General features: G+C 44.5%; 1 protein-coding gene across 6 annotated transcripts in view; it reads right to left on the bottom strand.

Annotated features, from left to right (window-relative positions):
• LOC148152294 (uncharacterized) overlaps positions 1–15,120 on the bottom strand; it is a 96,388-nt gene that overhangs the window by 23,226 nt on the left and 58,042 nt on the right. Inside the window, exon 5 of one of the 6 annotated variants that reach the window (XM_087992268.1) lies at positions 1,036–1,913. The exons of 1 other annotated variant lie outside the window; for it this stretch is intronic. The gene's annotated coding sequence lies outside the window, so the exon portion shown is untranslated. 4 more of the 6 variants (XM_087992258.1, XM_087992262.1, XM_087992288.1 and 1 more) reach the window with 4 other exon arrangements.

Below are 15,120 nucleotides of genomic sequence, written 5' to 3'. Positions count from 1 at the left end.
TGGGACAATACATCATCCAGGGACAGGCTATACAGAGACACGCACAGGAATTCCTAGAGGCCTGGCATTCAAACCGGAACTCCATTAACAAACATATCGATTTGAACCCCATTTACCAACCTCTCAGAAACAGAACCCACCACAACAGACCAAGACAGATAAACAGCGAGTGGGACAGTACACCAGCGCTTCAACAGATAATGTCACTGAGCATGATGACGAAACATCTGAGAACAAACCTACCAGCTCAACAAGCAAACTTACAACCTGAGCTACAAATCTTCTCAAAAATTGTGAAGAAGAAATTCCTCCATATCTTAGTCTTTTCCTCATCTTCAGTAGATGTACTACTGTGGTGAAAAAGATCCTGGAAGCACCTTAAAGAGCAAAGCTGCAGACTGGGATGAGATGAATTCATATTGCAAGGATACAAGAAAAAGTAAATGTGTTCTCATTTCTGTTTGTAAAATGTGGATCAAGCCTTCCATATCACAGTATCATTCAGGTTTTGTTTCTGCTCACAGTCTCTGACTCTGTTGCATCACTGAAGTTTAACTCTGGAAGGTAAACAGTTTTCAGTCAAATGGAATTATCTAAGGGAGCAGAAATCTCACTCCCAACTGGAATGGTCTCAGGCACTGAATCTTAGGAAAGCACATCCATAGTTGCTGGTATGGAGGGAAGGTCTTATGAGGAAAGGCTGAGGGACTTGAGGCTATTTTTGTTAGAGAGAAGGTTGAGAAATGACTTAATTGGGACATATAAGATAATCAGAGGACAGTGAGAGCCTTTTTCCTCGGATGGTGATGGCTCGCACGAGGGGACAAATTGAGGGGTAATAGATATAGGACAGATGTCAGAGGTAGTTTCTTTACTCAGAGGGTAGCAGGGATGTGGAACGCTGTGCCTGCAAAAGCAGTAGACTCGCCAATTTCATGGGCATTTAAATGGTCATTGGATAGGTATATGGATGAGAATGGAGTAGTGTCGGATAGATGGGCTTCAGATTGGTTCCACAGGTCGGTGCAACATCGAGGGCCGAAGGGCCTGAACTGGGCTGTAATGTTCTGTTTTATCATTTTAAATTATTTGTAGTCATTGTAGATAGATACAAAAATGTTTCTTCATAATTACATTACTTTTTGCTCCAAAATCATAAACTGGACCCAAGCAATTTATTATATTTCAATTACAGCAACAAACTGTAACATAAATGAACTGAACATAAATTAAGCTAGATTTTACTTGAAAGCTTTTCTTTTCTTGCTGTGGTTAAAAATAAAAATGCGATATATTAGCTTGACTAGTACTTGGTCAGTATATTTACAAGAAATAGATGGACACAAACCTGTTAGGAGTTGTTCTGTTGTTATCTTCCTTGGATAGGAAGAATCATTACTGAGCAACAGAATTACATGCTATAAAGCTGTACAACAAATAAGTAATGGAGCATCATTGTTCAGCTTATGACATCAACTGACTCCATTGTTGGTTGGGTCTAGTGAAGTGGTAGTGGAAGGGCCTCATGGCGACACCTTCAAGGGAGGCCCAGCAGCTAGAGTGTGACCCTGATGATGGACGGCCCAGCGTAGATGGTGGCGAGGTGATGGTGGAGGAGAGTCAACCCAGTGGCAAAAGCTGGAGCCTGAGGATCAATGACTTTGATGTTGATTGAGGCCGATGTAGAAGGAGGAAGGGGGTGGAGGAGGCCCGTTGATGGTGATGAGCCGGCGCAGGACTGATGGACTCTCTCTAAGACATATCTTGCTAATTCTTTTTGTTATTCTTAAATTATTCAAAATGATGCCAGATCGTGGTGACATTGGAAAAGCTTTTCACTGCATTTTACTCTTTTTCTCACAGTCATTCATTCTAATTTTTCTTGTTTACTTTGTTGTCCTTATAGCGTTTTGCTGCTTCAAAGGGAAGGTTTGAAGATTCAAAGTAAATGGTTTTGCATTCATTAAATTGCCTCAGATCTGCTTCTCTAATACATTCAAGAGTGTAAGTAAAAGTTACAGAGAGAACAGAGATATAGTAACAGATCAGCATATGTTACAGTTTTTAATATTGATCAGGGCATTGTAGTTTACCAGTTAATGTCTAAATCTGTGGAGAGAAGAAAATGTTTTAATAAATGATTTGTAGAAAATGAATGGTCATTGAACTTTTTGCCCCTTATATAATCACGAGGAAGAAAAGCTAGACATTTCTGACAATGTACTGGAGAGGAAACAGTTAATAGGTGGAATCCTCTGTTACGGTTGAGTTCACTGATGGACATAGAGATGAGCAGCATTTGCACTCAGGGCACGTCAGCTTCTGTCAAGCAAGTTAGTTCTTAGTTCACTATCTATGCATTTTTTAAAAACCACTCACAGGACACAGGCGTTTCTGCTTAGCTAGTGTTCATTGTCCAATTGTCTGGAGAACTGTTAAGAGTCACCCACGTTGCCGTGGGTCTGGAATCACATGTGGTCCCGACCAGGTAAGGATGGCAGTTTCCTTCCCTAAAGGGACATTAGTGAACCAGACGGGTTTTTCTGACAATTGATGCTGGTTTCATGGTCATCATTAGACTTTGAATTTCAGATTCCTTATTAAATTCCAATTGAATGCACCTTCACCTTTTATGAACCAGACCTAACCCCCTTCAAATTTAGCAACGAGATAGCCTAAACCTTAACTTTTATCTTATTTAAAGACAGGTATAAGTGTTGTGTTCCCAATGTAATTCAATTGGTCTCGCTACTTTAAGTAAAACATATTTTATTCAAATGCACAGCTAAAATATAAACTGAAGAAAGAAGATTTGTTCTAACTTTAACACTATTGGAAAATTTAAAAGAATAATAGATTATTTAACTACTAAACAGCAACTGTTTCAATAAAGTAATATCCTATAACCACACCCTCGGCAAAGACAAATTCAGTAAAATAGATTATCTGACATGGAGCATTCCTCCAGTCCAGAAGGAAAGAGCATCAAGAGAAAATTCTGGCAGAGAGAGAGAGAGAGAGAGAGAGAGAACTCCAGCTCTTTGCTGTAGCTGAGAACGATAAAATAGTCAACTTCAGAACCCCAACAACTGCTGAAAGCTAAACTAAAACCCAGAGGCCTGATTCCATCCGTTCAGGCTGCTCCTATTGTTCCAACTTGAAAATAAAGCCCTTCAAAGCATCTCAAGCTATTTATTGGCTGGGAAGAAACATATGGCTCAAAACCTCTCTTAAAATAAAAAGGACAAATTATACCCCTCAAAGCCATAGCATCATCACACAGCACATTCCTGTGCAGAACATTCCACATCCTAACAACTCGGACAAAATAAGTTTCTCCTTATCTGACTCCTAGACCCTGCTGATAAGCTTGAAATTGTGAGCCCTAGTTACTGACACACCAACTAGTGGAAACACAATATCCTTCTTTACCCTGTCAAAATGGTTCATAATTTTAAATACCTCAATAACGTCCCCTCGTAATTTTCTCCACTCCAAAGTGAATAAGCTCAATTTCTCTAATCTTTCTTACTACTGAAATTCTCATTTTGCTATCATTTAACTAAATCTCCTTTGAGCTCTCTCCAAGGCTTTAATATCGGGTCTACAATCGGGTACCCCAAACTGAACACAAGACTGCAAATGTAGTTTGACAAATGACAGAGGTGTAGCGTCACATTTTTGCTTTTATATTCTTGGCTTCAGTTTATAAACCAAAGGATCGTATAAGTTTTCTGAACAGCTGTTTCAACTTGCCCAGATCAGAGTGGTGCTGGAAAAGCACAGCAGGTCAGGCAGCATCCGAGGAGCAGGAAAATTGATGTTTCGGGCAAAAGCCCTTCATCAGGAATTCTGCCTGGCTACCTTCAGAGGATCATGTACATGCATTCTGCACATGTAATTCCTTGAACGTTGTCCCATTAAGCCTGGATTATCTCACCGTGTTTTTTCTACCAAAATGCATGACCTCACATTTCTCTACATCGAAATTTATCTGCAGGTATCTACCCATTTGGCCAACTGAAGTCACTCATCATCACTCTCCAAACTCACCATTTTTCTTAGCTTAGTATTATCTACAAATTTGGAGATTAATCCCTCAACATCAATCTCCAAATTTCTTCTATCAGTATGTCTCCATTCTGAGAAATGCTCAGCGATACCAACCATCTAGTTTCCCACCTTTCAGCTAACTTCTAATCCATGCCAGGTAAAAGTGAGCACTGCAGATGCTGGAAACCCGAGTCTAGATCAGAGTGGTGCTGGAAAAGCACAGCAGGTCGGGCAGCATCCGAGGAGCAGGAAAATCAATGTTTCAGGAGAAAGCCATTCATCAGGAATAGAGGCAGGGTGCCTGCAGAGTGGAGAGATACATGGGGGGGGGGAGGTAGCAAAGAGTATAATAGGTGAGTGGGGGTGGGGATGGAGGTGATAGGTCAGACAGGAGGGTGGAGTGGATAGGTGGGAAGGGAGATTGGCAGGTAGGACAGGTCATGGGGACAGTGCTGAGCTGGAAGCTTGGAACTGGGGTGAGGTGGGGGAAGGGGAAATGAGGAAACTGGTGAAGTTTATATTGATGCCCTGGGGTTGATGCCCGAGGCGGAAGATGAGGCGTTCTTGAAGTGTTCCGAGGCGGAAGATGAGGCGTTCTTGAAGTGTTCCGAGGTGGAAGATGAGGCATTCTTATCCATGCTGCCATGGACCCATCAATCCCAAACGGTTCTAATTTGCTAACCAACCTGCCATGTGGCACTGTATCAATGCTTTCTAAAAATCCAAATATACAATGTACCCAACACTACCCTCATCTAGTGTCTGGATCATCTTGTCAAAGAACCTTATTAAATTGGCCAGATCTGACCTGCCCTTGACAAAGCCATGTTGACTGTCTTAAAGTAAGTTCCTTTTCAATGTGTATATTTACCTTATCCTGTAATATGGCCTCCATCGGGTTTCCCAATACTGATGTCAAGCTGACAGTTCTGTAGTTCCCAGGTTATCTTTTGCTCCTTTTTTAAACAACGGAGTCACATTTACAATCCTGGACTAATGCCGTGTTCAGAGATGCCTGGAAAATGTCTGTCAACAGCTCCACAACTTGCTCTATCACATCCCTCAGTAAACCAGGATGAATCTCATCTGGGACTGGTGACTGGTTTGTCTGGAGTGCTGTCAGCCTCTTGAGCATCGATTCTTTCTCCATCATCATTACTTCTCAGTAGCTCAACACCCACATTTTCAACTAGGCCATTGTCACCATCCTCCAATTTGGTGAGGACAGAACCATTGTACTCATTTAGTACCTTTATCAGATCAGTACTGCCCTGTTTGCTTCACTATTCATTTAATATTGATATGTTTGAAAAATATATTACTATTTGTTTCTGCGTATCCTGCTATCTTTACCTCATACTTCCTCTTCACCTTCCTTATTCCAACCTTAGTCTCTCTCCAGTATTTGAGACAGGTTTCCTATGTCTATTGCTATTATTATTCTGTATGCATCATATGCCTCCTTTCTCATCAATATCCTTCGTCACTCAGGATGCTTTGGCTTTGGATACCCCGTGTTTATTTCTCATGGGGATGTACCAAGCTTGCGCCCTGTTCATCTCTCTTTTGAAGTTCTCCAATATTTCATCCACTCAAATGCATCTCCAATCAACCTGCTCCAGTTCAACTTTTAGATCTCTACAATCTGCCCTTTTCCAGTCTCGGAACTTAATCTGAACCTCATTATAGCATGATCATCATTTCCAAAATGGTTCCTCACCCTGATGTTCTCTGCTTGGCCTGCCTCATTTAAAATCATGGAATCCCTATACTGTGGACAGAGACCATTTAGCCCATCAAGTACATACTCACAGTCTAAAGAGCATCCCACTCGGATCCATTCCCCCCCCCATCCCTGTAACCTTGCATTTACCATGCCTACTCCACATAGCCTGCATATCTTGGGGCAATTTAGCAAAGTCAATCCACCTGACCTGCACATCCTTGGGCTGTGGGAGGAAACTAGAGCACCCGGAGGAAACCCATGCAGACATGCAGAGAACACTCAAACTGTACACAGACATTTATCTAAGACTGGAATCAAACCAAGGCCCTGGCCTGTGAGGCAGCATTGCGAACCACTGAGCCACAGTGCCAGCTGATCCAAGGACCAGATCCAACACAGCTCGCTTCCTGCTCGGGCTGGAAATGTACATTAATGAGATTACTACCCTGGATATCCTCCGTTTCACCCGACTCCCAGAAACTGATCCTGCAACTTGATTGTAAACTTTGTGGAGAATCTGATTTTTGGAAGCTTGCACAATTCAGTTCCTGCCTTGATTTATAAGCCAGGGTGCAGACTCCACTTAGTCCTACAGGCCTAACCCTTCATCAACGGCAAGTGGGGTTAGATTAGGTTGGGAGATCTGGCCAGCATGGACAAGTTAGATCGAAGGGTCTGTGTCCGTGCTGTACACCTCTAAGACGCTATGATTCTAATATCTGTCCTCCTGATTAGATCATTCACCATCTTGTTGCTTTCTGGCATTACAAAGAGGAGGCTTCAGAATATTCCCATCCTCAAGGATGGGGGAGCACAGCTTAGGTTAGACCTAACAAATCTGGTTGAATGTTTTGAGGAGGTGACGAAGTGTGTAGATGAGGGTAGAGTAGTTTATATATTCAGCAAGGCATCGGAGACTGATAAGGAAGGTAAAGGCGATAGGATCCAGTGTAAGATGGTGTTGATAGGTTATAGCTAAGCAAGGGCTGGTCGATAGTACTGCTAATGAAACCTTCCATGACTTGACTGAAGCTTGAGAGTAAACTAATGCTGCAGTAACTGCCTGGGTTGGATTTATCCTGCTTTTTGTGTACAAAGCATACCTGGGCAGTTTTTCTCATTATTGGGTAGATGTCAGAGGGCAGTGCTGGGAAGTGATTGAGTGGGATCCTGGGAAGAGGCAGCTCAGTCACTGTGACCGAGGAGGGGAGGGGAGAAGAGCTGGTGTCAGAGAATGGCACAAAAGCATCCAACAGAGGAAGTGCGGGGTGTCTGAAACATGCGAAAGTGGATAAATCCCCAGGACCTGATCAGGTGTACCCGAGAACTCTGTGGGAAGCTAGAGAAGTGATTGCTGGGCCTCTTGCTGAGATATTTGTATCATCGATAGTCACAGGTGAGGTGCCGGAAGACTGGAGGTTGGCAAACGTGGTGCCACTGTTTAAGAAGGGCGGTAAGGACAAGCCAGTGAACTATAGACCGGTGAGCCTGACCTCGGTGGTGGGCAAGTTGTTGGAGGGAATCCTGAGGGACAGGATGTACATGTATTTGGAAAGACAAGGACTGATTAGGGATAGTCAACATGGCTTTGTGCGTGGGAAAACATGTCTCACAAATTTGATTGAGTTCTTGAAGAAGTAACAAAGAGGATTGATGAGGGCAGAGCGGTGGACATAATCTATATGGACTTCAGTAAGGCATTTGACAAGGTTCCCCATGGGAGACTGGTCTTGATCAAATGGGCCAATGGGCTGAGAAGTGGCAGATGGAGTTTAATTCAGATAAATGCGAGGTGCTGCACTTTGGGAAAGCAAATCTTAGCAGGATTTTTGTAATTAATGGTAAGGTCCTAGGGAGTGTTGCTGAACAAAGAGACCTTGGAGTACAGGTTCATAGCTCCTTGAAAGTGGAGTCGCAGGTAGATAGGATAGTGATGAAGGCGTTTGGTATGCTTTCCTTTATTGGTCAGAGTATTGAGTACAGGAGTTGGGAGGTCATGTTGTGGCTGTACAGGACATTGGTTAGGCCACTTTTGGAATATTGCGTGCAATTCTGGTCTCCTTCCTATCGGAAAGATGTTGTGAAACTTGAAAGGGTTCAGAAAAGATTTACAAGGATGTTGCCAGGGTTGGAGGATTTGAGCTATAGGGAGAGATTGAATAGACTGGGGCTGTTTTCCCTGGACCGTTGGAAATGAGGGTGACCTTATCGAGGTTAATAAAATCATGAGGTGCATGGATAGGATCACCTGCCTCACCAAAGCCCAGTATTCACCAAAAATCCACACTTAAACTGCAAAACAGCCCTTCTCAAAACAGCCCCTCTGGAAATAACTGCTTAACTGGAGCTTGCCAATCATTTACTCGTTCCTGGGCAGTCACTGGTGACTGAGCTGACTGGGGTGGGGGAGTCCAGAACAAGAAGTTTAGGGTGAGAGGGGAAATATATAAAACAGACCTAAGGGGCAACCTTTTCACGCAGAGGGTGGTACGTGTATGGAATGAGCTGCCAGAGGATGTGGTGGAGGCTGGTACAATTGCAACATTTAAAAGGCATCTGGATGGCTATATGAATGGGAAGGGTTTGGAGGAATATATAGGCCAGGACTAGATTGGGTTGGGATATCTGGTCACCATGGACGAGTTGGACCAAAGGGTCTGTTTCCATGCTGTACAATTCATGAGTATATGAGAGAGTGCTGCTTGGAAATGATTCAGGAGGATTCTGGGAGGAGTCAGCTCAGTCACCAGTGACTGCCCAGGAACGAGTAAATGATTGGCAAGCTCCAGTTGACTAGTTATTTCCAGAGGGGCTGTTTTGAGAAGGGCTGTTTTGCAGTTTAAGTGTGGGTTTTTGATGAATACTGGGCTTTGGTGAGGCGGGTGATTCATAACAAGGTAAGGGCAAGATAAGATTCGGTTCTCGGTCTTACTGAGAAGGGTCAGAGATGGCAGTTAGGGCAGTGGTATACTCTTTCTGCCAGATGTGGGCAATCAGGGAACAGTCTAATGTCCCTGATGACTGTGTCTGCAGCCCCTCACAGACAGTGTGGTTCAGTGAGAGCAGCAGTTGGCCACACTGAGGAACATACAGGAGGCAGACAGTGTGATAGACTCTAGTTACAATGATGTGGTGACACCATTGATTCGGTCAGGTAGATGGGTGACTGTCAGGAGAGGTGGGCAGCTAGTGCAGGGGTCTCCTGTGACTATTTCCCTCTCTAACAGGCATACTGGTTTGGATACTGTTGGGGGTGTGTGGGGGGAGAGGGGGAGGTGGAATAGCCTCTCAGGGGAGTATAACAGCAGCAGCTACAACTCACGCTGCTAGCGACCAAGATTGGCAAGATCCAAGGGAGTAATAGTGTTCAGGGACTGGCCAGTCAGGGGCACAGATAGGTGTTTCTGTGGCTGTGTTCGAGACTCCTGGATTGTGTGTTGCCTCCCTGGTGCCAGGGTCAAGGATATCTCCAAACAGTTGCACGAAATTCTTAAGGGGAAGAGAGAACAGCTAAAGGTTATAGTACAAATTGGTACCAACGACAAAGGTAGGAAAAGAGATGAGGTCCTGCAGAGTGATTATAAGGAGTCAGGTAGAAGGTTAAAGTGCAGGACCTCAAGGGTAGTATTTTCTGCATTACCTCCATGAGAATGAGAGCAGGAATAGGAGGATTTGGCGGATGAATGTGTGGCTTGAGAGCTGGTGCAGGGGACAGGGATTCAGATTCTTGGATCTTTGGGATCTCTTCCGGGATAGTGATGACCTGTACACAAGGGACAGACTGCACCTGAACTGGAGGGGGACAAAAATCCTGGTGGGAAGATGTGCTCAAGTTACTCGGGATTGGTGAGGGGGGGAGCGGTGTAGTGGCAGGTGGGGTGGGATCCAAAGAGAGACAAAGAGAACATTGAGTGTAGTACGGAAGTTAATGAGAACAAGTTAAATAGTGAAGGCAGTGTTGGTAATCCTAATAGTAGTCAGGGCAGGCAGAGCGTGGCAGGAAGGAGGGGAAGTCTCAATTAAACTGCACTTATTTCAATACAAGAGGCCTGACAAATAAGGCAAATGAATTTGGAGCGTGGGTGGGTGTATGGGACTGGGATACTATAGCGAGTACAGACACATGGTTGAGGGAGGGACAGGACCAGCAGCTCAATGTTCCAGCATACAGATGCTATAGGAAGGATAGAAGGGGAGGCTAGAGAGGAGGGGGTATTGTGTTTTTGATTAGGGAGAATGTCATGGCAATATTGATAGAGGACGTTCTTGAGGGTTCATCCACCTGAATCTAAATGGGTAGAACTGAGAAATAAAAAAGGGGAGATCATTTTGATAGCATTGTACTATAGATCTCCCAATAGTCAGCAAGGGATGAGGAGCAAATATACAGGGAGATCACAGATAACTGTAAGAATGCTAGTGTGGTAATATCAAGGGATTTTAGCATTGACTGGGACTGTCATAGTGTTAAGGGTTTCGTTGGGAAGAAATTTGTTAAGTGTGTTCATGAAGAATTTGTCATGCAGTATGTAGATGGCCGTATCAGAGAAGATGCAAAACCTGACCTCCTCTTGAGAAGCAAGGCAGGGCAAGTGACGGAAGTCTTAATGGGAAAGCCCTTTGGGACCAGTGCCCATAATTCCATTAGTTTTAAAATAGCTAAGAAAAAGAATGGAACTGGTCCACAATTTAAAGTTCTAAATTGGGGAAAGGCCAATTTGGATGGTCTTAGACAGGAACTTTCAAACATTGATTGGAGGAGGCTATTTCCAGGCAAAGAGATGTCTGGTAACTGTAAGGCTTTCAAAAGTGAGTTAATGAGGGTTCAGGACAAGCGTGTTCTTGTTAGGGTGAAGAGTAATGCTGGCAGGAGGAGGGAGCCCTGGATGACAAGACTGGTCAAGAAAAAGAAGGACTTATATGACATGTATAGGCAGCTAGGATCAAGTGAATTTCTTGAGGTGAGTAAAGAGAGGAGAGAGAGAGAGACAGAGAGAGAGACAGAGAGAGAGAGAGAGAGAGAGAGAGAGAGAGAGACAGAGAGCGAGAGACAGGGACAGAGAGAGAGATAGATAGATAGAGAGAGAGAGACAGAGAGTGAGAGCGATACAGGGACAGGCAGAGAGAGAGAGAGGGAGAAGACAGAGAGAGGGAGGGAGAGGGACAGAGAGGGAGAGAGAGAGAGAGACAGGGACAGAGAGAGAGGGTCAGAGAGAGAGAGAGAGAGAGACAGAGAGCGAGAGACAGGGACACAGAGAGAGAGAGCCACAGAGAGAGAGAGACACAGGGACAGGCAGAGAGAGAGAGAAAGAGAGGGAGAGGGACAGAGAGAGAGAGAGAGAGAGACAGGGACAGAGAGAGACAGGGACAGAGAGAGAGATAGATAGATAGAGAGAGAGAGACAGAGAGTGAGAGCGATACAGGGACAGGCAGAGAGAGAGAGGGAGAAGACAGAGAGAGAGGGAGGGAGAGGGACAGAGAGAGAGAGACAGAGAGAGACAGGGTCAGAGAGAGAGAGAGAGAAGGACAGAGAGAGAGAGAAGTACACGTAAGGGGAAATCAGGAGGTCTAAAAGGAGATATGAGGTGGCTTTGGCAGATAAGGGAAAGGAAAATGCAAAGAGATTCTACAGGTACATGAAGGGCAAAAGAAAAACTAGGGTGAGAATACGGCCTCTTAGATCAACAAGGTCATCTATGTGCAGAGCCACAAGAGATGGGTGAAATCCGAAATGAATATTTCTCATCAGTACTGTATTTCCTGTTGAGAAAGGCATGAATGCTCGGGAACTTGGGGAAATAAATAGTGAGGTCTTGAAGAGAGTCCACATTACAGAAGAGGAGGGGCTGAAAGTCTTAAAACGCATTAGGTTGATAAATGCCTGTGACCTGATGAAGTATATCCCAGGACTCTGTGGGAAGCCAGGGAGGAAATTGCGGGGCCCCTGGTAAAGATATTTGTATCATCAGCAGCCACAGGTGAAGTGCCCGAAGATTGTCAGGTGGCTAATGTTGTGCCATTATAAGTTCGTAAAGGGGATTCTGAGAGACAGGGTCTGCAGGCATTTGAAGATGGAAGTACTCATTTGGGGTAGTCAGCAAAGATTTGTGCGTAGGAAATTCTGTCTCACTAATTTGATTGAGTTTTTTAAAGGGGTGAGCAAGAAAGGAGGTGAGGGCAGTGATGCTGACATTGTACATGGATTTTAGCAAGGCCTTTAACAATGGTAGGTTGCTGAGTAAGGTTAAATCACACAGAATCCAGGGAGAGGTAGCCAATTGGATACAACATTTGCTTCACAGAGGGTGGTGGTAGAGGGTTATTTTTCAGACTGGAGGCCTGTGACCAGCAGTGTGCCATAGGGATCGGTACTGGGTCCACTATTATTTGTGATTTATATAAGTGATTTGGATAAGATTTTAGGAGGTATGGTTAGTACGTTTGCAGATGATACCAAGATTGGTGGTACAGTGAACAGTGAAGAAGGTTATCTGGGAATGCAGCGAGATCTTAAACAACTGGGCCAGTGGAATGGCTGAGGAACGGCAGATGGAGTCTAAGTTAGAGAAATGCAAGATGGAAAACCAGGGTACGACTTCCAATCAATGTGTGGGGCCCTGGGGAGTGTTATAGAATAAAGAGAGCTAGGGATAGCGGTTCATCGCTCCTTGCAAATGGAATCACACCAGGTAGACAGGGTGGTGAAGAAGGCTGATGGTATGTTTGTTTTCATTGGTAAAAGTACTGAGTATAGGACAAAACATTGGTGAGGCCACATTTGGAGTGTGTGTACTTCTGGTCGCCCTACTATAGTAAGGATATTATTAAACTAGAAAGATGCAGAAAAGCCTTACTAAGATGTTACCTGGACTGGGAGTGAAAGGTTTGAGTTATAAAGAGAGGCGGCATAGGCTTGGACTTTCTTTCCTAAAGTATAGGAGACTGAGGGGTGACCTTGCAGAGGTCTATAAAATCATGACAGGCATAAACGAGGGAGCTAGCCAACAGCTAGTCCTCATGGTAGGGGAGTCTAAAACTAGACAGCATCGGTTTAATCTAAGAGAGGAGAGATACTAAAGAGTCAGAGAGACATATTGTTTTCTACACAGAGAGGTGGTGGGTGTCTGGAATGGGCTGCTAGAGGTACTGGTGGAAGTGAGTACAGTTTCGATATTCAAGAAACAATTTGACAGGTATGTGAATAAGATAGGTATGGAGAGATATGGACCAAATGCAAGCAAATGGGACTGGATTAATTGTGAGAAATGGTCAGCATGGACAGGGTGGGCTGAAGAATCTCATCAAGTCATAGAGCTATACAGCACGAAGCAGACCATTGGTTTGACCAGGTCTCCAAAAACAATCTAGTCCTGTTTGCCAGCATTTGGCCTATATCTCTCCAAAGAGGTTCTCCTGCAATTGTGTGATATTGTGTGCAGTTCTGGTCCTCTTAGATTCACTCCAATGTGGAAACAGGCCCATCGGCCCAAGTAGTCCACACCAACCCTTCGAAGAGTAACCCACCCAGACCCATCTCCCTCTGACTAATGCACCTAACACTATGGGCAATTCAGCATGGCCAATTCACCTGACCTGCACATCTTTGGACTGAGGGAGGATATACTGGCTGTGGAGGCAGGGCAGAGGAGCTTCACCAGGTTGATTCCGCAGATGAAGGGGTAACCCTACGAGGAGAGGTCAAGGCGCCTGGGACTGTACTCACTAGAATTTTAAGAAATGAGAGGGTATCTTCTAGAAAGATGTAAAATTATGAAAGGGATAGCTTAGATAGAGGCAGGCAAGTTATTTCTGCTGGTGGGTGAGGCTCGGACTAGGAGCCATGGCCTCAGGATTAGGGGGATTAGATTTAGGACAGAGCTGAGGAGGAACTGCTTTTCCCAGAGAGTTGGGAACCTATGAAATTCTCTGCCCAAGGAAGCGGTAGAGACAGCTTCATTAAATATATACATGACACAGTTGGGTGGGTTTCTGCACGGTAGGGGAATTAAAGGTTATGGGGACAATGTAGGTAGGAGGGGCTGAGACAATGGATAGATCAGCTATGGTCTTAATGACGGGCCAAATGGCCTACTCCTGCTTCTATGACTATGAAACTATTCATATACCTGTCCAGGTGCCTTTTAAATGTTGTAATTGTACCAGTCTCCACCACTTCCTCTGGCAGCTCATTCCATACACTTACCACCCTCTGTGTGAAAAAGTTGTCCCTTAGGTCTCTTTTATATCTTTCCTCTCTCACCCAAAACCTATGCCCTCTAGTTCTGGACTCCCCCACCCCAGGGAAAAGACCTTTGTTGTTCACTCTATCCATGCCCCTCATAATTTTGTAAACCTCTATAAGGTCACCCTCAGCCTCCAACACTCCAGGGAAAACAGCCCCAGCCTGTTCAGCCTCTCCCTATAGCTCAAACCCTCCAACCCTGGCAACATAGAACATGGGGTCCATACAGTGTGGAAGCAGCCATTCAGCCTATCGAGTCCACACTGACCTACTGAAGTGCATCTCACCCAGACCCAGCACCTTATCCCTGCATTTCTCATGGCTAACCCTCCCTAGCCTGCATATTCCTGGACATTACTAGCAACTTTAGCATGATCGATCCACCTAACCTGCACATCTTTGGACTGTGGGAGAACACCAGAGCAAATCCACGCAGACATAGAAAATATGCCAACTTAAAACAGACACTCACCTGAACCCGTGTCCCTGGCACTATGAGGCAGCAGTGCTAACCACTGAGATACCCCTGTCACCAACATTCTTGGAAATCTTTTCTGAACCCTTTCAAGTTCCACAACATCCTTCCTATAGCAGGGAGCCCAGAATTGCACACAATATTCCAAAAGTGACCTAACCAATGACCTTTACAACTGCAACATGACCTCCCAACTCCTGTACTCAATACTCTGACCAATAAAGGAAAGCATACCAAACGCCTTCTTCACTTTCCTATCTACCTGCAACTCCACTTTCAAGGAGCTATGAACCTGCACTCCAAGGTCTCTCTGTTTAGCAACATTCCCAGGACCTTACCATTAACTGTATAAGTACTGCCCTGATTTGCCTTTCCAAAATGCGTTTATTTAAATTAAACTCCATTTGCCACTCCTCATCCCGCTGGCCCATCTGATCAAGATCCTGTTGTAATCTGAGGTAACTTTTCTCGCTGTCCACTACACCTCCAATTTTGTCGTCATCTCCAAACTTACTAACTATACCTCTTATGTTCACATCCAAATTATTTACATAAATGACGTAAAATAATGGACCCAGCACTGATTCTTGTGGCACACTTCTGGTCACAGGCCTCCAGTCTGAA

This window comes from Chiloscyllium plagiosum, unplaced genomic scaffold (genome assembly GCF_037043375.1).
Source record: "Chiloscyllium plagiosum isolate Xiang-an unplaced genomic scaffold, Cpla_swu_hap1 HiC_scaffold_1, whole genome shotgun sequence".
Classification (NCBI taxonomy): Eukaryota; Metazoa; Chordata; class Chondrichthyes; order Orectolobiformes; family Hemiscylliidae; genus Chiloscyllium; species Chiloscyllium plagiosum.
This window is presented reverse-complemented; position numbering and strand designations above follow the sequence as displayed.